Genomic DNA, 24,792 nt, shown 5'->3' on the forward strand with positions numbered 1-24,792 from the left:
CATTTGGAAATTTTCAACATTCACAAGACTCTTGGTTATTTTGCAGTCATACATATCCTTCTGATACACAGTGCAACAAGAGGTGAAAAACAGCAGAAACCCCCAATTTCTGATGAAAAACCCAAAAGAACAATTCTGAAGACATAAAGGTAGAATTTCACTACAAAAAAAGCAAAACAAACACGCAACCAATGGGAAAAGTTGCTTCTATCTAAGCTCTACGTCACCTTCTTAACATTTTTTTTCAAATGTTATTTTTTTTAAATAGTATTCTCATGCCATGGGTGTAAACAAACTGGCCCAAGCAAACTGGTGGACAAAGAAACAGTATCTGCCACTCCGAAATAAATTTTTCAAATTCTGGATTGGAGTCTGACAGTATCCACTCTCAGGGAACCATCAGACACACCTCTCCCTGCAAATGAGTCAATCTGGAAATGTCTTTCTTTGATGCCCCATAAGTTCCTTTTCCCTGCTGGCTGAGGGACAAGACCTGGGCAGTCGTGAGGCCTGGGCCAAAATACAAGGGCTCAAATGAACACAGCCTGTTGTGGGAGCAATGTCTCTGCTCTCTTGGAGCTGTCCCAGGTGCTGCAGATCCTGACTGCTACCTCTGGTCACCTATTTCTTTTCAACTTGCTTGTCTTAATAATAATAATAATAATAATAATAATAATAATAATAATAAGAAGAAGAAGAAGAAGAAGAAGAAGAAGAAGATTTATTTCTTACCCGCCTCTCCATCCTTATCAAGGTGGGGAACAACAGTAAGTATAAAATACATAAAATACTGATTAAAAACATAGTATACATTGTTAAAACTTCCTAAAATGCATCCTAAAAGCATACTAAAGGCACCCTAAAATTCCACTGGATAGGCCTGCCAGAAGAGATCAGTCTTTATAGCTTTCTTAAATGCTAAAAGACTGTCAAGTTGATGAATCTCCTCTGGTAGACCATTCCACAGTCTGGGAGCAGCAGAAGAGAAGGTCCTCTGAGTAATACCTGTCAGCCTAGTTTTGGCTGGCTGAAGGAAATTCTTCCCAGAGGACCTGAGTGTGCAGGGCGGATCGTATGGGAGAAGGCGACCCCGCAGGTAACCTGGACCCTAACCATGTAGGGTTTTAAACACTTTATACTTCACCCGGAAACTAATTGGCAACCAGTGAAGAGATTTAAAAACTAGGGGGGATGTACACTACTGCTTTTAAAGCATTTTAAAGCACTTTGAAAATGTTTTGAAACCTGTATATGCAGTGTGTCCTGGGCCCCAACAGTTGTCAAAACTGTTATAAAGCGCTTTAAAGCAGTAGTGTAGGTCACCCATAGGTGTACCGGTGACCAGCCTGGCTGCCATATTTTGAAGTTTCCAGACTAGGCACAAAGGTAGCCCTACGTAGAGTGCATTGCAGAAGTTGAGCCTCGAAGTTCCAGTGCGTGCACAACTGTCTTTAGGTCTTCCGACTCTAGGAAGGGGCGCAGCTGGCATATCAGCCGAAGCTGATAGTAGGCACTCCTGGCAGTTGCATCTATCTGGCCTGTCAGTTTCCTGATACCTGCTATTTGTTACTACAACCTGCTGCTGATCATCATTTCTGCATCTTGCTCAGAACGTCGCAGCATGGCCCAGAATCCACCAGAACAGGACAAGTCCTTATATAACCCAGCCACCCTGTACTTGCCCGCTAGTCATTTGAATAAGTAAAAAGAACATCTGGACATCATGACCATCAAGGTAATGAGGACTGGAGCAATTTCCAAGCCATGCTGTTGCTTTTACTCATATCCCTTCCTCATGGAAAGAGTATGTTTAGGACATGACTGAGAAGATCTGATTTTCTGAGGACAACCATGTGAGCATTTAGGCTCACAGCTGTCTAAATGTTCTTTCATAAAATTACAAGACTATCTTTTAGACAGAGTGCAGAAATGCATTTCAAAGAGGGGTAAAGTTACTTTCAAAGATGCCTGCCAGATTTCCCCTCCCCCCTCCCTCTTCTATCAGATATAGTTCTTCTGTAAAAAGGAGTTAGTGGTTGATGTAATTTCCTGCTCATGAGAATTTAGAATGAATACAATTAAGGACACTGCAAGAAATGCAGCTTATCAGCTCCACTTCCCAACCCATCGTGGCTTTATCTCACTTTAGGAAATGTATTTTTTTTATTGTTCAGCAAAAAGAAAAGAAAAAGAAAAAAGACCTGTTGTTGTTAGCCATTGCCTTTCAATAAATACAAAGGATTTTTAAACAGCCTTGGTTTACTATGTATTCGTTTTAAAGATTTCAGTACATGAAATCAAGATAGATTTTTTTAAAGATCTTTTTAAAAATAAATAAATAAAAATAAACCCTGAAAATCCATTCCCCCATAATTGTTTCAAACTGTTCACATGTCTGTTCTCCCATTATGCATTCATGGCAGGGTTGGCTGGGGAAGGTTGGGAGCTATAGGGCGTTTTTTGGGGGGCTAAACATGCAAAAGATTGTGTCCTTAGCTTCATCCCACGTACTCATTTCCCTTGAATTATCCCTATAGTGTAAAGCTGTTGTTGTTGCTGCTAAATCACACCCCAGGCGGCAGCACTCCTGAGATCCTTTGCCTACCAGGAAAAGGGTTTAAGGGGGGAAATGTAAAAAAAAATCATAAAAAATCAACGGATGACCCAATCCAATTTAAATTTGGTATGCTTAAAGCTCTCCTTAATATCTATTACTGTGCCAATTTTGATGACTTTATCTTTAAAGCTTACACAGATGTAAGCATTTGTTCAATTTTTCTTTAAACATATCAAATCTGCTCCTGCACCCCCAGTGGCCACTCGGAAAACAACAAATGATTCACTCGAAAACTACTAGCAAAATAGCTCAATTCTTTTCCCTTTATAGCACAATTAAAGCAGGATGCATGGGAGTACTTCACAGTCAAAGCAGATTAAAAACTGGAAAACTTCAGAGTACTTCACAATAAAAGCAAATTATAAACTGGAAAACTTCGGAGTCCTTTGCATGCAATTCGCAATGATTGCACAGTATAACGCTGGTGTGATAAAGCTCTAAACCTCAGATCCCATAGTTCAAGTTATCCCTTTTTACCTCCAGATTTACAGTCACTTAACAACATAGGGTGTATCCAATGTTAGTCTAACTTGTCCCATCCATTTCAATTGGTCCATTCTAAGTAGGTTTAACATTAGATGCAATCCATAGGCACTGCTTTAGTGGTCCATCTAGCCCAATGTTCTGGCCCCAATCCAGAGAAAGATAGTTGGGCTTGAGTCCTACTGAAATGAATGAATGCAAGCCCCATTCATGATAAATTTGGCCCACTGGTTTCAATGGGACAAGCACAACAAACAGTGGATTGAGACTTTTATTTCTACCAGCAGCCAGCTAGTTGTCTCTTGGTTCACAAACCAAGCGTGAAAGTGATGCCCATCATCTGTGGTTCCTCCTCACCACTGGTACAAATAGGTAGACTGAACAGCAAGAACCTGATGAGGATGAGCTGAAATCCTGAAGGAGCACACTTTACTCTGAATAAATCACACCGGAGACTCTCGGTCAAAGGAATAAGAAAGCTTGCATTTATTGCAGGAGTTACATGTTGGATAGGAGGGTCCCCAACCCTGGATGGAGGGAGAGCCAAAAGATGTCTCTTCTCTGAGAGGCAAGAGCATGAAGAAGGAGGATGGAGGAAGTGAGGTCAGCAACCCTAAGAGTATCAGACTAGCAATTGAAGGAATGTCAGCACAAGTCAGAGGATAGTCTAGGAAGCATAGAGGCCTTGTATTCTCTTTGTTTTCCTTTTAAAGCAAGCTGAGTTGCACCCACATTCCCAACATTTGAAACATACTAGCTCAATTTAGCTAGTATGCTAATGGTTACTGGGAGACCTCCATGTTCTACTTTTTCCATATTACAGATTCCTGTGAATCATTCCCATAATAAAAAAGAAGATTCTGTATACTCCCAGGTTTCTTGGCAAATCCACGTCTTTCTCGCAAGTAGAAACATTTCCCACATGTTATAACTTTGACTTGCAGGAGGATTCGTTGAACTGAAAATCTTTATTCCATGCTTTGAAGGTCACTGACCAAAATGATTTGATTGGCTATTAGATTGTAAGCCTATGCGGCAGGGTCTTGCTATTTACTGTGTTATCTGTACAGCACCATGTACATTGATGGTGCTATATAAATAATAATAATAATAATAATAATAATAATAATAATAATAATATTTCGTAGTGTGAATAAACAGTGCCCCAGGTGTATGCTAAACGTGTCTTGACCTGAACATGGGTTGTCTCGTTGGGTGGCTTTTTTTTTATGACAGTGAAATTCTGTATATAGATGACCAAAGCTTGTGGGACAAAACCTTAACTTGACTGTAGCTAATGGGAATTTTATTTTAACATTAGTGGGGGGAAATATCACCGTCATGGTAATTGGCAAGCCTGGAGTGGCGAAGAGGCTGGGTTCTGTTAATCAGCAGTTTTCACTCAACAGCTATAAAGAAGTGTGGGAAAAATTCTCCCTTCAAAACCTAATTTTCTATATGCATTAATAACAGCCCCAACTTTTACACTTGGAGAGTGTGTGAACATTTTTGCCTATTTAGCTGTAAAACAAACAAACCAACCATTATTTAAATAATACTGGCAGCACAAATGGCAGCACAGTACAAATTTTTAAATAAGATTTCCAGTAGGAACAAATTAATCCAAGCTGGAAGGTTCAGTGGATTATTTCAGAGCACTCCTATTGACTTCAGGATGGCTTCTTTTGAGGGTGGAAAATGGTCTTGAAGATAACAGATCTTTGTGGGGAGGGGGATTAAGATACCTTCTGGAAATAACAATGTATTGGCATGTAGGAGTCTGTCACCGTTTCCTGCTGTATGCAGCTGCAGGAAAAGCACGGCAATAAAAATGGGCCCTGAATGGGCCACATGACCTTTGTTTACTTTCTCTTTCTTCTCTAGGAAGAAAGATGAAGTAATGTGGGACAGGAGCAGGACGGAGAGGGAAACGCGATCCCCCCCATCTGATGACACTCTTTGAATGGCCTTGCCTGATCCCAATGGGTTGTATCCAATGTTACTCCTACTTAGAGTAGACCACTGAAATGAATGAGATTAAGTTAGACAAACATTGGATACAACTCATAAAGAGTAATTGCATCTCAAAAGTGCCAAATAACCATGAGTCTTAGCAACAAAACATAAACTTCTTAGTAGATACAGCTATGTGGGATATGCATGCAGAAGCAGGTTTCTGTGCCTAGACTATTCCCAGGGTGGTCAATGAACAGTGTTCAAAGAGGTACTTCAGGTAAGGTTTCCAATTACCTGTTTGGGGATAGAGATTTGGATTCTATCCCTCTGCTCACAACATCACATTAACTGCAGCTGGATCAGGTCAATTGTTTTCCAGACTCAGCCAGACTCCATCCTGACTGAATATACTTCCAAATCTGTGGTACAACTGGGCCACAAATACTCCTCATCTGTTCCATGAGGCAGAAACACTCGTTTCGAATTTACGGGATTTCTTATAAAGATCTGCCAATGGATTTGCTGAGAGAATCAGTTTTCCAGCAACAGCAACCTCTGAATTCACTTCAGCTTTTGATTTGTTTACAGTACACATTCATTTTTTAAAATTCTGAGAGTCATTTTCTCCATGCTGGGATTGAATAAACAATGCCAAGTTTGAGATCTCCAGTGCATCAAATTCACAGTTCCATAGGAAAACACAGTGACCTAGGAATGACCCAACAGTGTAGCACAAATATCCTGCAAATCCTTATTATCGCAGGAGCAAAGTGGTGGAATATAATACTCCTGTATGAACCCATACAGAACTGATGAACATGTATCCAGCCAAGGAGCCCCTTACAGAAGTAATCCTGCGCTTGGGAAATATTACATAGAAATCAGGTATTCAAAACCTTGCATTGAGAATATATACTGTTGACAAAATAAAGGTTTACAAAAATATTAGACCTTTGTCCCTGTTACTTTTTTTCCCCAAAGTGTTGAATCTTATTATTTGTAATGGGAAGCTTCCATAAGAAATCCCCCCGTCAGTAGACCCAAATAACATAGTATTCTGTGTGAACAGAATGCTGGACTAGATGGACCCTTGGTCTGATCCAGCATGGTTCTTCTTAAGTTCATAGAATCATAGAATCATAGAATAGCAGAGTTGGAAGAGGCCTACAAGGCCATCGAGTCCAACCCCCTGCTCAATGCAGGAATCCACCCTAAAGCATCCCTGACAGGTGGTTGTCCAGCTGCCTCTTGAAGACCTCTAGTGTGGGAGAGCCCACAACCTCCCTAGGTAACTGGTTCCATTGTCGTACTGCTCTAAGTCAGGAAGTTTTTCCTGATGTCCAGCCGGAATCTGGCTTCCTTTAACTTGAGCCCGTTATTCCGTGTCCTGCACTCTGGGAAGATCGAGAAGAGATCCTGGCCCTCCTCTGTGTGACAACCTTTTAAGTATTGGAAGAGTGCTATCGTGTCTCCCCTCCATCTTCTCTTCTCCAGGCTAAACATGCCCAGTTCTTTCAGTCTCTCTTCATAGGGCTTTGTTTCCAGACCCCTGATCATCCTGGTTGCCCTCCTCTGAACACGCTCCAGCTTGTCTGCATCCTTCTTGAATTGTGGAGCCCAGAACTGGATGCAATACTCTAGATGAGGCTTAACCAGGGCTGAATAGAGAGGAACCAGTACCTCACGTGATTTGGAAGCTATACTTCTATTAATGCAGCCCAAAATAGCATTTGCCTTTCTTGCAGCCGTATCGCACTGTTGGCTCATATTCAGCTTGTGATCTACAACAATCCCAAGATCCTTCTCGTTTGTAGTATTGCTGAGCCAAGTATCCCCCATCTTGTAACTGTGCATTTGGTTTCTATTTCCTAAATGTAGAACTTGGCATTTATCCCTATTAAATGTTCTTATGGTATCCATGCACACAGATATTCCCATCACCCCCGGACCATTATCCATGTGAAAGATTCAGAGTCTTGCACTCTGTGGAGCTCAGCCAGTGCAATCCACAACAAGGAATTAGCACAGCTGGAGCACAGCCCTCCCCTAGACTTGATCACCTGATCTTCCTTCCAGTTAGCTGATTGAGCACTACAGGACTGAACTAGCAGCAGAGGAGGCTGCATCTTCAGTGAAAAAGATCAGGTGAGATCCACCACTTGAGTCTGTGGAGAACCCTGCCAGATAGACCATCCTGGACAAGGTGGACCAACTATCTAACCTTTTCTACGTTCCTGTTTTGAACTTGTGTAGACCTAAAGTGCACTTTTCCCCTCCCTGCGTTTATGTAGGATCATTATGACCAACTCTGAAAAGCTCTGGTCTGAAAGCAATAATTGGTTAAGTCTCAATACCCTGCTGGATTCAAAACCACTCTCAGCAAATTACACAGCAAACATCTGTAGGGAATTCTAGCCTGCACCATGATGTCAGGCGGCAGCTGTCCTGAAGGAGGACTCCACCGAAAGGGCCCTGATGAAAAATGAGGAACATTGGGGGGGAGTATCCCTCACCCTTGTTTTGTAATCCTCTCTCTGTCTCTCCCAGCTGACAGACCTGACACCTCATACAAGCCCAAGAATTAACCGTGGTTGTAAAATTAGGGAACAAGAGTCCCATAAAGCTGTAACAAGCTTTGGGTTTCAAAATTCTATGAGTAACTAGCTTCTAGCCAAGGGAGTCATAAAAGACTCCTTAAAAAGCAGCTTTTCCATGTACTTACAGAACACCCCATTTTCTTAAAACGTTTCAGACAAAAGAGGCCGTGCTTTTTACTTGGTTTCTTTATGTTCCCATGATGTGCAGCATCTGTTAAACAAATTAATGTCTTTAAAATGCTAGAAAGCAGAAAAGAAAATGTGCAGGATTTGGTTTTCTACATTAAAAAAAAGCACTTCTGTTGATACACTGTGGGCTTATATACAAAATGGCTGAAGCTCCTTATTCTCATAAACTCAATCCACAGGCAATATTACAGAAGAGGGGTCATGTCCTTGTGGTCATTACTATCACAGGCTATAAGCTATTTCTGATGCAACCTTTTTCCTTCCACAGGGAACCCCATATAGCCGTAGTATCCAGTAGTAGCCAAGTTGGTCTGTGCCAGCAAAAACAGCAAGTGTCTTCTAGAGCTTTAAAGACCAACAAATGTATTATGGCATGTACTTCTGCAGACTGGGGTCCACTTCATCCTGCACCTGATAAAGGAGATTATAGTTTACAAAACCTTGCACTATAATGCATTTGTTGCTTTTGTCATATGGAAATGTTATCCTGGAATAAAAAGTCCATAAGGATTTTGCAGGAATGATTCAAAAACTGGATATTGAATGCTTCTAGACACCTGCTTGGAAAATCTACAATTCTGGACCCAGAAAATGGTTGGAAGAGACCTCATGATTTTCTGACGCTCGAGGCAAGTCTGAATATAACTAACACATGGATGGCGTACAATTCCATTGAAAAGGCAGAGTGATGCTGTTGTCTCAGGCAGCAAACGCTGGGAGGCAGCAGCAAAGTGTCAGGGAAGAGTGTTGTGGGCCACACAACGCTCCATCTGATGAGCATTTTATTGCACACTCATTACTGGGCACTCACGAAGTTTGTTCAGGTCCCTCACATGACGTTGCCTGCCTCCCACGCGCCTTCCGCCCCTTCTGGCCTTCCTTGAGCAACAAAAAAACCCCTCTTTAAGTCCAATGTTTTTTTTAAAACTTGGAATTGCTGCTCTCTCCTGCTATGTGCAGGAGAAGCAGCACCATTAGAACAGCGGACTCAATGGGCCTCGTGCTCGTTGGGTACTTCCACTTTTGAAAAGAGGAAGTAACTGAGGAATGAAAACACGAAGGTAGGGAGAGTGTTAACCCCCGGTGCGATGGAGCTTACAGTCTGCCTCGTGCCTCCTACAGTAGCCTGCTGTTTTCAGGTGTGATGGAAGATGCTGTTCCATTACCAATGTTGCAGAAAGAACCAACAGTCAATCCACACACAACTTTTGTACATGGAATGGAAGAGGCCACCAACTTGTTCTTTGTGATGTTCCTGCCCAGGTTCCAACCTTCTCCAGTTTCTACTTCAGAAACTGAGAAGCAAGCCCCTCTGGAATGCCTGCTTTCACCTGGATGAATTGTCCCAACTGCCACCCCAGCTTCTGCCCTTTCTCTCGCTCTGGGTTCCAGAGACACCCAATATGCCTTATTGGTTCCCGCAACCCTTCTCCCTGAGCCCCTGCCAAAGGAAGTGAGGCAGGTGGCTACTAGGAGGAAGGCTTTCTCCGCTGTGGCACCCCGGTTGTGGAATGAGCTCCCCAGAGAGGTCCGCCTGGTGCCTACACTGTACTCTTTTCATCGCCAACTGAAGACCTTTTTATTCTCTCAGTATTTTAACACTTAATTTTAACTTAAATTTAAATTTTACTGTTCTAACTCTGTATTTTAATCTTATATCAATTTTGCTGCATGGTTTTATCCTGGTTGTGCTTTTTATACTGTATTTTGTACTTGTGCTTTTAACCTGTTGGTTGTTTTATTATGGTTTTAATTTTTGTGAACCGCCCAGAGAGCTTCGGCTATTGGGCGGTATAAAAATGTAATAAATAAATAAATAAACCCACTACAGGAGAAATAACAAGGAGGTAGATTTAATAATGGTAGCATAATAGGTCAGTCAATACATAGGAATTTGTATTTAAAAATAATAATGAAGATTGATTTAAAATACAAAGACTTATATAGCATTAATATTAATCAAAGCTCGGTATTAAATTCCCTCCCTACTCTAGACCCTTCTAAAATCCTATGCACAAACCCCACTCTCTAGATGTTGCTTCTTCAATCCCTAAGCCCCACCCCCTGACTAACTGTCAGCTCTCCCTTTATATAACCTTAGAATCCTCCCACACACAAGCCCCACCCACCTTTCACTCACTCTCTAGCACAGTGGTTCCCAAACTTTTTCAGGTCACCGCCCCATTGGTTCCACAAACTCATGCCCAGTGCCTACCCTATAAAAATCATTATTCAGGATAGCGGTTTTCAACGATCCACTACGGAAGATAATACCAATAAAATTCAAAACGCCCCCCTGCCGCCCCCCCCTTGCCTCTTAACACCCCCTATGCAATCCCATCGCCCCAAGGGGGTGGTGCCACCCACTCTGGGAACCACTGCTCTAGCATATACTGTACATACCCAGGTTACACTTAACATAAGCACACGCAATACAATAACAGGCATATGCTACATTCTTCACCTCAGGCAGCCAAATATCTTGCGCCAGCATTACCTGCAGCCTTACTCCAGCTTAATTTCATGCAACCTTCAACCTAATTTCAAATGCCTTCACTTTCTGAAGCCCTCGGAAAGTGACCTGGTGAGGCCAGCGTCAAGAGCTATCTGTCCCTCCTGTGGCGGCCTGTTGTGCGAGAGCGGAAACAGAAGAAAGAGAGAGGAGGGGAGGGGGAGGGGGTCGAAAGAGAGACCGGTATGAGTTCCTGTCCCGTATTTTTCCCCTTGTAGTACAAAAAGCAACTAAGAGGGACAATGTTGATGGGATTAAAGGCTGCAGGTAAACAGATAAATAGCCATTTTCCTTCCAGCATGATTGTCCAATCCAGATTGTTTTTACCTATAGCAGCTGTAGGAGGCAGCAAACACACAAAACAACCACCCAACCTTGGGGAAAACACTCACATGGTGGAGCATCCTGTGTAGTTTGACCCTTGCCTCTGTCCCTCCTCCATAGCGCCAGAACCAGCTGCAGCCCGGTGAAAGCAGTACCACCCTCTTGTTCCCGAAAGCCACTTCTTTTCCACACATGCATAAAGGGATGAGTCCATCTAGTCCAGCATTCTGTTCACATAGTGGCTAACCAAAGGTCAACCAGGGAACCACAAGCAGCACATGGTGCGACAACACCCTCCCACCCATGTTCCCCAGCAACTGGTGCACACAGGCTTACTGCCTCAGATACTGGAGGTTGCACATAACCATCAAGGCTAGTAGCCATTGATAGCCTCCTCCTCTTCCAGGAATTTATCCAACCCCTTTTTAAAGCCATCCAAATTGGAGGCCATCCCTACATCCTGTGGTAGTGAGTTCCATAATTTAACTATGCGTTGGATCTCCCACCAATCAGCTTCATGGGATGACCCCGGGGTCTTTTGAATGCCACTGTTTTGACAAAAACTGAGATGAACGGGGTTAGTGTGCCATCTAGTAAGGTTAGAGATACATTTTGGCTTGTGCAGTCCGAAGATGTGGGCAAACAGCTTGGAGGACTGAGGCCAACTACTTGCTCTTTCAGTCCTTACCCATTCTGGCTTGCAAAAACTGCCAGAGTTCATCAGGGTACTAGTTTCTATTGTGTTACTGCTTTTTAAGACCATACTGGTATTTTTAAGAGCCAGTGTGGTGTAGTGGCTAGAGTGTCGGACTGGGAGTCAGGAGATCCGAGTTCTAGTCCCCACTCGGCCATGGAAACCCACTGGGTGACTTTGGGCCAGTCACAGACTCTCAGCCCAACCCACCTCACAGGGTTGTTGTTGTGAGGATAAAGTGGAGAGGAGGAGGGTTATGTACGCCACCTTGGGTTCCTTGCAGGAAAAAAGGCGGGATAGAAATGCAATAATAAATAAATAAATAAATAAATAAATGGATGCAGTCGTCTGAGGGTGCTTCCAGATGGAGGGCTCAAAGCACAACCAAACAAAAGGCATTGTGTGGTTATTTCATCTTTTTTCTCAGGGAATAAAAAAAAATATGGAAGAAACGCTGGGAACGTATGGGCAGGTTACAAATGGAAGACAACACACGGACCCCTGTGTTCAAAGCAAGCCAATTGCACAGTAAAAACTTCATCTGTTCCTAAAGATATTTTATGTATAACTTAGTTTGCTCATAAAAGTAAAGTCAATTAGCAAATTTGTGATTGTTGTCTCAATAGAATAGAACTACATTAAATGACTGCTACAACATCAGAATCCCAGGGCTCTGTAGAACTAAACCCAAACTGTCAAGAATGTACATTTACAGTCAAGAACATACATTGATGACCCTAATCACATATTGAGAAACTGAGCATAAATGTCTTTCAGTAAAATATACTTTAGATCAATAATTTTAGTAAGGAATGAAAGGACTAACTATGCTGGGAATTAAAAGAGGATTAAAAAACACACATCATCTTTTCCACCTGGTTTCATTATTTCCAGACATTTTACATCCCTAAGTCTTTTTATAAAAGCGATCTTATTACATAGTTTTTAGAAATCATTTTGTGGGGTGTAAAGGCTGGGTAACAATATATAAATACTTTGTTTTAAATTCTAAAAGAAAATATTTCATAATCCAAAGCTGTTCAATTTTTCAGAGAGAGAAAAATATCAGAAAAAAATGGGGGGGGGTCTTTCCCCTAATTTTTCTGTGGTTTTTTTTTTCAGGCCTCCACATCTGTAGCTGTACCCCTTTTAATTTACTTAACAGGAGGAAGATATTCAGAAGTCCAGAAGCATATTAGGAAAATGAGGTGTCCTGGTGCAAGCACAGAAAATTGACAACACACACAATTTCTCCCAAACACAAGGCAGACTGAAGCGTAATGGCCAGTTCCTCCATCATCATCATCATCATCATCATCTCCTCTCTCTCTCTCTCTCTCTCTCTCTCTCTCTCTCTCTCTCTCTATATATATATATATATATATATATATATATATATATATTAAAGCCCTGCTATCCATGCACTTTCCCAATTTATATATACCTTGCTTGAAGATGGGGGGAAATGCATCAGTGCCTTTCTCAAACTCTAAGGATCAGATAGGTGCTACTCTATTTTAGCTGTTTGCTAGTCACTGTGATGTTTAGAATCCTGGCTGAGTGGTTCCTGATGTCACAGTAGGCATAGCTGACAGCAACCTCATCACAGTGCCCAGAGTCATGGCAGACCACTTACAATAATGAGACACAAGCAGGTTTCAGATGTCCCTTTGCCACAAGGTGGCTGCTTTTAAACTCTTGGGATGCTGACAACAACCATATGGGAAGCTGATAACTGGTAACATCCAACTACACAACAAGGATTATCACCACATTTCTGGGACATGGCAAAAATTACCTTACTCCACTGCAGGACATGACGAATGACCAGCTCCTAAGGATGCTGTGAGTATTCATGATTTCTAGATTTCAATACGAAGAGCACATGTCTACATATCTGAGAATACTAACAATGTTTTTGTTTGGGGGAAATTTAGTATTCTAAAATCTCCTGAAAGTGGCCACAGGAGCAACTGGCATTGGCAACCTGGCCCCCATTTTGCATCCCCCACAATGCCCCATACCTAGCATCGTTCTGGGGCATTGTGGAGGGGAGGGAGAAGATGGCCACCCCACACAAAAATGGTGAAGAACACTTGGAGAAAATTCTGCAACATGGCCTTTATCTTTAGGAGCCTCAGAAAAGAAAGAAATCACAGAATGTTTCTGGGGGGAAATGTCTAAGAAATTTTGCCTCAGCTCAAGTTGTCATTCTTCAGGATTCAGCACTTTCCTCAGGTTCTTCCAAATGCTAAATTTATGAGGAGCGATTGTAGATACATCTTGTCAGTAATGCAGATGTGTCTAATAGCACTACGTTCGTTTTTCTGTCTCATTCTCAGAGAGCTTTGTAATTTATTTTAAATTTATTTTGGTGGTGGTTTTGAGCTTGCCTACACGGTGAAGCGGCCGAGGGACTTGTGTGTGAGGTTTCTCTCTCTATTATACATCTTTTCATTGCTCTGCAGCCTTGTAGGCTACCTGTGCTTCCTGAGTTGAAAAAGCCATGAGGAATTACCTCATGATGTCTTCCCTTGGGCTTTAACTGAAGTGTGTGGAGCTGAGGAGGCTACGGACTGCTGGAGAGATGAATGTAAAATGAAAAACAGGAGAGTTGCACACTCTCCTCAGCTACCTCATAAGTAAGATAAGCCCAAGGAACCCAAACACAACCCCTGAGAAATTCTCTGAACTCCCCAAAGGAGTTTATATGCTTAAAGATATGCTTCTCAAAGATAAACATGGCATATAGCTTTAAGTCCAGTGCGTACTTACGCAAAGGCTTGTACATCTAGTCATTTTTTCTCTCTTTCAAATGACACGTGTGCAATTATTATTCATTATTGGACAGAAATTCTAATCATAAAATGACTGGCCATGGATAACCAAGGCCAACATGTAGAAAGATGAAAGAATCAGCAAAAAGGAGAAGCATTGTACATCTTAGCAGCTCGTCATTTGGCTGTAGTCCCTGTGCAATGAGCATGTGGCAGATGGTGTGCAGCCTCAGAGAAATGGGGTATCTAGCAACATAACCCGATATTTCCTCAGGAAACTATAGAGGCTGGTGTGGTAGTGCAGCTGGCTAATGCAACCTGGCATGGGGCCAGGATAGCTGAAAGACTGCCTCCTCCTGCGTCAGCCTGCCTGTAACAGCCGGTCAGAAGCTCTGTTATCGGTCCCACTGAAGAGAGGCTGCTAAGGCCTTTGCTAGACCTACCTGGTAATCCATGCGGGAGGAGTGGCGAGCCCACGGTGCAGCTACTGCGGGCTGTTGCTCCAATCCACACGTCAGATTCAACGGGCTAAAGGAAAGCCCCGTCGCATCCGCCTTTTTTTCCCAATTAAAAGGCCGGATGTACATGAACACTTGTGAGCTTAGGTAAGTTTTTTTTTAAAAAAAAAAACGTTCTCCCCGATCTCCCCCCCGCCCCGATCTCCCCTCCTGCCCCGATCTCCCCCCCCTGCCCCGATGGCCGCAGCACTCCTGTGGAGCGCTGCGCCCCTGTGGAGCACTGCGCCCCATCTGCCACTTTTCCCAGCTACTCACGAGTAATTGCAGTAGCCAAGAAAAGCAGCGGAATGGGTTACACGCTTGTGGTCTCAGTCTCAGCCCAAGACCGTGGGAAATACCAGGCCAGAAGTGGTGCCCGTTATCCCGGGGCAAGGGAGGGTTGACCCCTGCCTGAGCCTGGGATCCCCTGTGCATCATCTGGACGCATAGGGGCAAGCCCGGGGTTCACCCCAGGCTAACCCATGGTCTAGCAAAGGCCTACGTTAGAAGGTCCATGAAACAGGGCCTTTTCAGTAGCAGCATCCTGACTCTTGAACCAAAGGGATGTCAGTTGACTCCATTCTTACTGGGCAGTAAAAACTGCACTGTTTCTCTGATGTTTTTGGTGGATTTTAATATTACTCCGGTTTGTTTTAAAGAATGTTTTGTTTAGTGTTTCATTCTATTTTATTGTATTGTTTTCAATAGCCACAGCGGTACAGGCATTAATAATCTCAATTACTTAATTACTGCTCTACCTTTCCTTTTCATCAAACCCAGGTGAGGCAGTGGCTGTCCTGAACCAGTGCCAGGGCACGGTAATGGACTGGATGAGGGCTAACAAACTGAGACTCAATCCAGACAAGACGGAGGTACTGTTAGCGGGTGGCTCATCTGTCTGGCGAGGTGATGTTTGCCCTGTCCTGGACGGGGTTGCACTCTCCCTAAAGGATCGGGTCTGTGGTTTGGAGGTGCTCTTGGATCCAGAACTGTCACTTGAGGCACAGGTGAACTCAGTGGCAAAGGGCACCTTTTATCAGCTTAGGCTGAGATACCAACTGCGCCCTTACCTGGACAGAGATAGCCTAGCTACAGTTATCCATGCTTTGATAACCTCTCGTTTGGATTACTGCAATGCATTATACATGGGGCTGCCTTTGAAAATGGTCCGGAAACTTCAACTGGTACAAAACAGGGCAGCACGGTTACTAACAGGGACTGGCCGATGAGACCACATTACGCCAGTCCTTTTCCAGCTTCATTGGCTGCCAGTCCAGGTCTGGGCCAGATTCAAAGTGCTGGTATTAACATTTAAAGCCCTAAACGGCTTGGGGCCAGGCTATCTGAAGGAATGCCTCCTCCCATATGTACCTGCCCAGACCCTCAGGTCATCCTCAGGGGTCCTTCTCCACCAGCCCCTGCCAAAGGAAGTGAGGCAGGTGGCTACCAGGAGGAGGGCCTTCTCTGCTGTGGCACCCGGGCTGTGGAATGAGCTCCCTAAGGAGGTTCGCTTGGCACCTACATTATATGCTTTTAGACGCCAGGTGAAGACCTTTTTATTCTCCCAGCATTTTAACAGTCTATAAATAATTTTTAACTTGGTGTTTTAAATTTGTAATTTTGCATTGCTGCTGTTTTTATCTGGTTGAGCTTTTATATTGTATTTTATAATATGGTTTTATACTGTTGTTTTATACTTTGAATGTTTTTAATTTTTGTGAACTGCCCAGAGAGCTCCGGCTATTGGGCGGTATAGAAATGTAATAAATAAATAAATAAATAAATAAATAAATAAATGTGCTCTATATGGGGCTGCCCTTAAGGCTGCTCCGGAAGTTGGAGCTAGTGCAAAATTTATTATTAAATAAATAAATAAATAAATAAATAAATGTAGCAGCTCAGCTGTTGTCAGGAGCTGCCTCCCCTGCTGAGGGGATTGCACTGGCTTCCTGTTGGCCGCTGGGCCAGGTTTAAGGTTTTGGTACTAGTGTGCAAAGCCCTAAACAAGTCGGAACCAGGAACGCTGAGAGAGCGTCTTCTCCCAACCTGCCTGGTCACTGAGGGCATTGGAGGGCATGCTCCTGGTGGTTCCACATGGGCCTTGGGCCCGAATGGAGTCTACCAGAAGAAGAACCTTGAGTGTGGTGGTCCCTTCCCTTTGGAACTCCTGCCCATGGAGGTCAGGCAGGCGCCAACACTGCTTCCGACGTCTCTTGAAAACTACTCTTTTCTAGGAAGCCTGCCTCAATTGACCAGGCACTATCTTTATTGGTTCTTTGCTTTAAATGGAACAGCTTTAATTTTCTGTTTTAAACCTTTTTTGTTTTTTTCTGCTTCATGCCTATGTGCACTGCTCCAGAATCTATTTTAGCTATGGAGCAATATGTAAATATTGTAAGTAATAATAACAATCATACTTCACACTAAGGAACCTGGTGGGCAGAAAAACGATGTATAAATACTTTTAGTAAGTGGTGCCATGGCCCCCAACCAATTCTCTCCATGGACCAATTAAGCATGACCATACACAACCCTAAATCAACCATTTTCCTACAGGAAGAATCAACTAGCTGCCCTGGGGGTAAATCTAAGTCTCTTTCTCTCTCCCTTGCCAATCTAGAGGTCAAAGAGGGGGTATGGAGAGAGAGAGCAGCACATGGAGTTGTGGGTTTTGCCAACACAACATTAGCACAAGATGAGCTCTTGAGTCCATTCTGCCCCCCAGCCTCCTTTCACTGCCTGCTGTCCTCTCCCAACAGTGCCAACCCCTTCGGGACTCTTGTCTCTATCGATGGCATCACTCCAGCAACAGGGTCTTCAGCGTTCCCTAATCAGAATGCCTGTTCTTTGGCTCATCATAGCTCCTTTCTGGGAAAACAGAAGCCTTAGCCCAGCAATCCATGCCCCTGTTCTCAGAGGCACAGGCCCTCTGAGACAAGTAGTTGCTGATTAGGGCCTACAATATAAGGAAGATATGCTATTGCCACTTAGTGTTTTCGTTTTGTAGGCAAAGCTTTCCATGACTGGTGACTTAAATACTACAGTATTAAACAAGCGGATTTATTTATTTTCTACCAGTGTGAGTATAGTCATTGGAGTGTTAGACTGGGGGCTTGTCTAGATGATGGGTTTGCCCCAGGGCGGATTTGGAGTGGTGGCAGGTCATTGAGAAGCCATCCGTGGGTAAACCCCAGAAACTCCGCTTAAAAAAAGTTGGGTTTTTACCCCGACTTTTTTGGTTGCGGAGCCAATGACGCCCCCTGATTGGTCACCATCAGCTGGGCTGGACAGGGAAGGAGGCAGACAGGGAGCTCCAATTCGGGCTCCACGCTGTAAATAAATAAATATTTTTTAAAAAAACAGCAACATGGGGGTGGGAAGAGAGGAACGGGGCAGTGGCCAAGCACCGTGGAGGGGGGGAACACTTGGGGGGCACTTGGGGGGGCACTTGGGAGGCACTTGGGGGGGAGGAACAGGCCAGCTGGCTCTCCTCCCTCTGACCTTGATCTGGCTGTCCCATTCATCTCCCCCCCCCATTTTTTTTAATCTGTAGATGTGAAGGTTCGCATCTACAGATAAAAAGAAATTGTGGGGGAGAGGAACAGGGCAGCCGGGAGGCCACCACTGCTGCTGGGCCGAGCACTAGGGGAGAGGGGAGGAACAGGGGCCAAGCACCAGGGAGGGGGGAGGAACAGGGCAGCCAGCTCTCCTCCCTCTGACTTCACTCTGGCTGCCCCATTCCTCTCCACCCACCACCCATACCCGTTCTTTTTACCTGTAGATATGAACCTTCTCATTGAACGGAGAAGCCATCAAATGGAGCAGCCAGAGCAAGGTCAGAGGAAGGACAGCTGGCTACCCTGTTCCTCCCCACTGCTCGGTGCTCGGTCTGCCAGCGGTGGCAGTGGCAACTCCGCATTGGCGCTCCTCCCCATGCAGCTGCTGGGAAGGCACACCAGTTCAGGAGCCCGAGGCCTTGTGGCGCAGACCTGCTGCTGTCAAGACAGGGGCTGGGACTGGGAGATCCGGGTTCTAGTCCCCACTCGGCCATGGAAACCCATTGGGTGACTTTGGGCCAGTCACTGACTCTCAACCTAACCTACGCCACAGGATTTTTGTGAGGATAAAATGCAGCATACAAGCATGTACACTGCCTTGGGCTCCTTGGAGGGGAAGGCAGAATATTAATGTAATCAGGGCCAGGCCTTCCATGAAGCGGCTTGATGTGGGCGCATCAGGTGGCAAAATTTGCGAAGAGTGACACCAGCTGCACCCATGGGTGCATTCATCGCTTCTTGGTCCCATAGGCCACCTGCACGTGGCCAGCAAAACACAGAAGCAGCTGCTCCTGCATGCCTCCCGGCCAACTCCCACCCACCTGGACTGCTTGGCAGGTGGCTGGCTGCACCCACTGGTTGCACTCACCATTTCTTGGTTGCTCCGCTCACTCGCATGCGTCTTGCCCACGCAGACTGCTTGCTTGGGCTCCCAGCTGCACTCACCTTGGTCCTGCTGCTTCTTGTTCTGGCTGGTCACCTGCATGGCTGGACAACTGGCTGGCCATGTAGGTCACCGGTGGAACCAAGAAGCAGCCGGCTGCTCACTCTGCTGTCTCTCCCAGAACTCTCAAGTCTTGCAAAACTTCCAGGATGAGGTCGGCTGAAGTATCGCGAGAATCACACACCTTGTCCCAGAAGTCTCGTGATATTTGAAAGTTTCAGGCACATATGCGCACCAAAAATAAAACTTAGTCACGTGGGAGGGTAGGCAGTGGCAGGTGTGCTTGAGGCAGCCACCTGCCTTGGGCCGGGCCTGAATGTAATAAATAAATACTTGTTCACAAATGGTTAAGTGACAGTTTTCTAGCCACATTTAGCCCTCAAGATGATTATAAGTGACCCCTGGCAGCCCAACCAAATTTGAATCAAGTCACAGTAAAAGGATTCCCATTTTAAAGGAAAAGGTGACTTTTTCAAAATGGAAGATAGATGCTTCACTATTTAATGTAACAGCACCATTTTATTTATTTATTAAATTTATATACTGCCCCATAGCCGAAGCTCTCTGCGTGGTTTACAAAAGTTAAAAAACAGTGGACATTAAAAAGTATACAAAATTTAAAACCATCAAAAAATATAAAAACAATAGTATACAGTATCCATTTTAATCAACAACAGTTCTGGGGTCCACTAAAAACAAACAAACTTAGCATATGTTGTTAAATGCTGTTAAATGCCTGGGAGAAGAGAAAGGTCTTGACCTGGCACTGAAAAGATAACAGTGTTGGCGCCAGGCGAGCCTCATCGGGGAGATCATTCCACAGTCGGGGGGCCACCACTGAAAAGGCCCTCTCCCTTGTTGCCATCCTCCGAGCTTCCCTCGGAGTAGGCACTCGGAGGAGGACATTAGATGTTGAGCGCAGTGTATGGGTAGGTTCATGTCAGGAGAGGCGTTCCATCAGGTACTGTGATCCCAAACCGTATACATCATATGCAAGTGTATATAACACTACGATTGAGCACTAACTGCAAAGCCTTTATTGTTAGATGATGCCAACTTTACTATGGAGGTGATTACCAGTTGTCAGTATAGTAGGTCAATTTGTGCAACAAATACACTTCCAGACAGCAAATCCTTCTCTGAATGATTAGAGTAGCCCTCAAGGAGTCAGAAGTTGCCTCCCTCACCCCTTGCCCCAATCTAGATATCCAACAACTTAACAATTATATCTAAAAAGAGACCAATTTCCTGAGACTAAGAATGAACACTGTATCAGAATACCCCAAGGTGTGAGTTGCTAAAACGTTCTAAAACATCTGGATCTATGCAGTGTCAGAGACAGGACAGATGGAACATGTATCTGATACAATGTTGGTTTTCTTATGCTGTACTTATACTATCTTATACTATCCCCACGGCCTGAGTTCGATTCCAGCGGAAGCTGGTTTCAGGCAGCTGGCTCGGGTTGACTCAGCCTTCCATCCTCCCCAGTTAGCTGGGGGGAAAGGTAATAAAGGCAGGGGAAGGCAATGGCAAACCATCCCGCTATAAGGCCTGCCAAGAAAATGTCAGCAAAAGCTGGCGTCCCTCCAAGAGTCAGTAATGACTCAGTGCTTGCATGAGAGGTTCCTTTCCTTCCCCCCCACTATACTATTATATATAAAGCAAAATCCCAAACAGCTGAGTTTGCTTGTGAATGTAACTCTGAAAACTCCTGGTTTTTAAGCTTTACAAAGCCTTCAATACTGGATTTCTTCCATCCACCAGTGGGGGGGGGGGAATCGAAAGGATGATGGTGCCACAATACATATTCTGTTTGTTTGGCTGCATCTGGCTAGTGTCTGCTGAAGAGAAGAAGGGAATGACTGGGTAGCTCAATGAGTGATGTTATCGTATAAAAGCCAACAGCAAAACAAGCCAACCACTTACAAAGATTTCACCAAGCCAGTCCCTGAGATAATCGATTACCTTACATGTGGGGGTGGGGGTGGTCTTCTCCAAGCAACAACTTATCAATGTACCCTGCTGTGCTGCCAGTGCAACTGGGGTATTTTCCATCATCTCTTCTTTCCCCAGGGCTCAGGTAACCTCTGCGGAGAGAACACACAGTATTAATTGCAGCTGTCAGGTTTCCAAGCACTGGAACAGATTTTGAGTTTTGTTTTGCCACCAGACCAGACTGATATGGAAAGAATGTGAAAACGAATTAGCAAGTTGATTGTCAATTCTTGAATAGCAGTTATTACATGTGCACCATTAAGTGCAATGATCTTTTTTGATCTCTGAAGACCCAAAAAGCTCGGCTAATTCTGGCAACCACAGTGTTTGTTGTCTCTCTGATCTTCCCCCAGAATGGAATATAATTTTAAAAATGCATTAGAATAAGGCAATCTGAAAACATGCTTCTCTAATTGAGATGTGCCATCTGCCATGAAATATCTACAAAACACATCTCAGCTAATTCAAATGTTTGATGTGCCTTTGCTTTTTTTCCATTTCTGACAAACAATGGAGAATGATATCATGATTGGAAGACAAAATCAGTTCTATTATGTCAATATTTACGGCAGAGATTCATCCCCAACAAAGCTACTTCTCCCCATGTACCAAATTTTTAGACTTTTTCCCACTGAATGTATATACTCAAAATGTAACCTGCAGATTTCAAATACCCCCTTACTAAGCATATAACCATGACTCTCCCTTTTGGAAGGTCTACAATTGCCACTGTAGGCCACAGCAGAAGTACCTGCACCCCAGTAGTAAGGTTTCAGGGGTTCCAGCAGTTAACTCAGGCTTCAGTTTGCTTTGAATTGGGTTACTGATTTTGTAGTATTTGCATTTATTTGCGAATATATAAGTTGAACATAAGGTGTAGGTACACAGCATTAACTCCAAACAATTCCCAAAGTTCACTGCTTCCCCATCCAATTTATTGGGGGATGCAGCCAGCCCCCCAATGATGTGCTCATACCAAGCCCTCTGACTCTGTCTGAATCGTTCTTTAAAAGTCCTACCAGCTCCATCCCCTTTAACAAAAAAATATGGTGGCCACGATGTTGCACGCCACGTGTAAACCAGGGCAACAATCTTGCAATCATAAAATTGAGAGATCATTGCCCTTTTACCCCCTCGTCTAGCTGAGACCCAGTCTGATAGAATCATAAAATAGTAGAGTTGGAAGGAGCCTATAAGGCCATCGAGTCCAACCCCCTGCTCAATGCAGGAATCCTCCTTAAAGCATCCCTGACAGATGGTTGTCCAGCTGCCTCTTGAATGACTACTGTGGGAGAGCCCATGACCTCCCTAGGTAATTGGTTCCATTGTTGTACTGCTCTAATAGTCAGGAAGTCTCCTTAACATAAGGAAAGGCATTTAGCCATTATTTTATCTAACAAAGCCATATATGTTTGGCAGGTGGGATCAAGCAGTCCTTTTATTGTCCAGACCCCAACCTTACAGTTATAGAATCACTAAGTTGGAAGGTACCCTGCAAGATCATTTCAATTGAACCCAAATTCATTACCATATGGCCAACTGAAAATTATGAAGTAGCGAGCAAGACCTCAAGATCATCAGAACTTTTTTTTCTGCCTGGCTGTTAAATAACAAAAGAAAAGAGGTAGAGGGAAGGAAGCCAAATCTGCAATTTGTAACACTTTTAACAGTTTGTTGTTCTCCAGGTAATATGGCTCTCCAATCCCTATAAAAAAAACCAACCCCAAAACCTCATCATAAACTTAATTTAATTGCATCTAGAAATGTAAGAAACAAATGAATACATAAATTTAATTCAGTTTGTGAATGACTTGTCCATGGATGACTGTAGAAGATTTATTCCCTTAATCCTAATAGCCAATTGAAATTACCTCTGTATATATAACTGTATCTACTCAATCCATCTCGTCTTATTAGCTCTCTGTTCCAACTAGGGATGTCCATCGCTGAGAAATCCATTTCTCTTTTGGCTTGATGGAGTTCTGCAGTAAGCAACATTCTGTTTGCTTTTGCAGACCAAGCCACGGCTTTTCCCCGAACTTTAAGAACTTCCTATGCATTCTTTTGGTGGCGAGCCGTAATTTGCACAAGAAGAAATGTGCACGATTTGTGCAAATTGCAGCCGAAATGTGTGCAATTTGCACAGATTTCAACAAAATTCAGCCATAGTTTGCACAACTTAAAAAATATGTGGGGGGGGGGAGAGTGAACTGGCCCAACGTGATGCAGATTGAGTTGGGCTCTGCAACATAAAGTGAACCAAAGTCTGTTGGGCCAAACTATGGAAAGCTCAATGAGCTTCACCCACCCACCCACCCCAAACAGTTTGCTTCGACATCCAACCCACCCTCTATTGTATCCTGAAAGGGGGAGACATGGAGTTCTGGGTATCTCAGATTAATTCAGGAAGGAGTTTAATTTTAAAAGATAGCAGGAACGCTGTTCCTGCAAATACTCTAAATGAAGAATGGGCCAAGTTTAGAGATTGCTAGTCAACATGGTGAAGTAAACCCAAGTTTCAGCCTTCGTGCATGAAACGGCACACCCATTTCTCAGTAGTTCCAGGTTCTGGCCTAATATTCATTGGGGGAAAGAGCATTTTATTCCTTGTAAAGTTGGTATGTGTGATTTATGGCTTCATATTACCTTCTGCACAGAGAGATATTAAACAATCACACTTTGTCATAGGCAATCTGAGATGGAGGAACAAGCTGCATCCATCTTTTTCCACTCTCGAGAACACTTCTTTCCATCTATTGTAGTTCTGTGGCATATCATTTCCTCCTAATCAACTGAAATCAAGGACTGTAATGACTTCACCTGGATGTTACAAGTCCATTTTATGCACTTCGGATCCAGTAGAAGGACATGAACATTAACTTCTGTTGCAAGCAATTTTGCAAAAGCTTCTCTCTACCAATAATAACCAGTGTCTGTTGCCTTAAATCAATCCTGCCGCAGAAAATAGGAGTATAGTGTTTGCAACTAAATGGAAACATATCCATCCCTAGCTATTGGCCTTCATTGTGTGTCATATTAAAAATCTTTGCTAACATGGGAGAAGCGGCATGCAGAAGCAAACGTTTGAGGAAGCACAAAGCCACAAGGTGTTCTCCAGAAGAGAAAACCTGCCATGAATTTCATGTGCCTCAATGTTCTTAGTTCTCTAGTGGGATGTCCACCAATGGTGGGAATGGTCATGAACTGCAAGTAGGGTGGGTGGAGACATTGTGTAATATGCAGGCAGAGTGTTGCTGCTTACAGCCACAGAGTTATCAGTCCAGGCAAGAGCTGTGGTGACGAAACAATCATTTGGAACAATCCTTGACTACAGTGCGTGTATACACTCAAGTGTGTGTGTGTGTGTGTGTATGCACATCTGTGCGTGTCAAAACTAGGTGAGCTTTGCAGATTTTCATCACACTTCCAAGCTGTATTCCAGAAAAGTCAAACTGGACCTCAAAAGGACAACCAGTAGTACTTCTGTAGATGTGTGAAAGATGCACTTTCTTGTGTTTGGAAGAGTCGCATATATAAAAATTCCCATAGGGAAGCAACACACTCTTCCTGGCATAGTTTTGGATCGGTTTTTAACGAATGTAAAAAAAATTAAAAATGAGAGGCGCTGGCTTCATTTCCACTTATTCA

The sequence above is a fragment of the Elgaria multicarinata genome, chromosome 8 (assembly GCF_023053635.1).
Source record: "Elgaria multicarinata webbii isolate HBS135686 ecotype San Diego chromosome 8, rElgMul1.1.pri, whole genome shotgun sequence".
Lineage (NCBI taxonomy): Eukaryota > Metazoa > Chordata > Lepidosauria > Squamata > Anguidae > Elgaria > Elgaria multicarinata.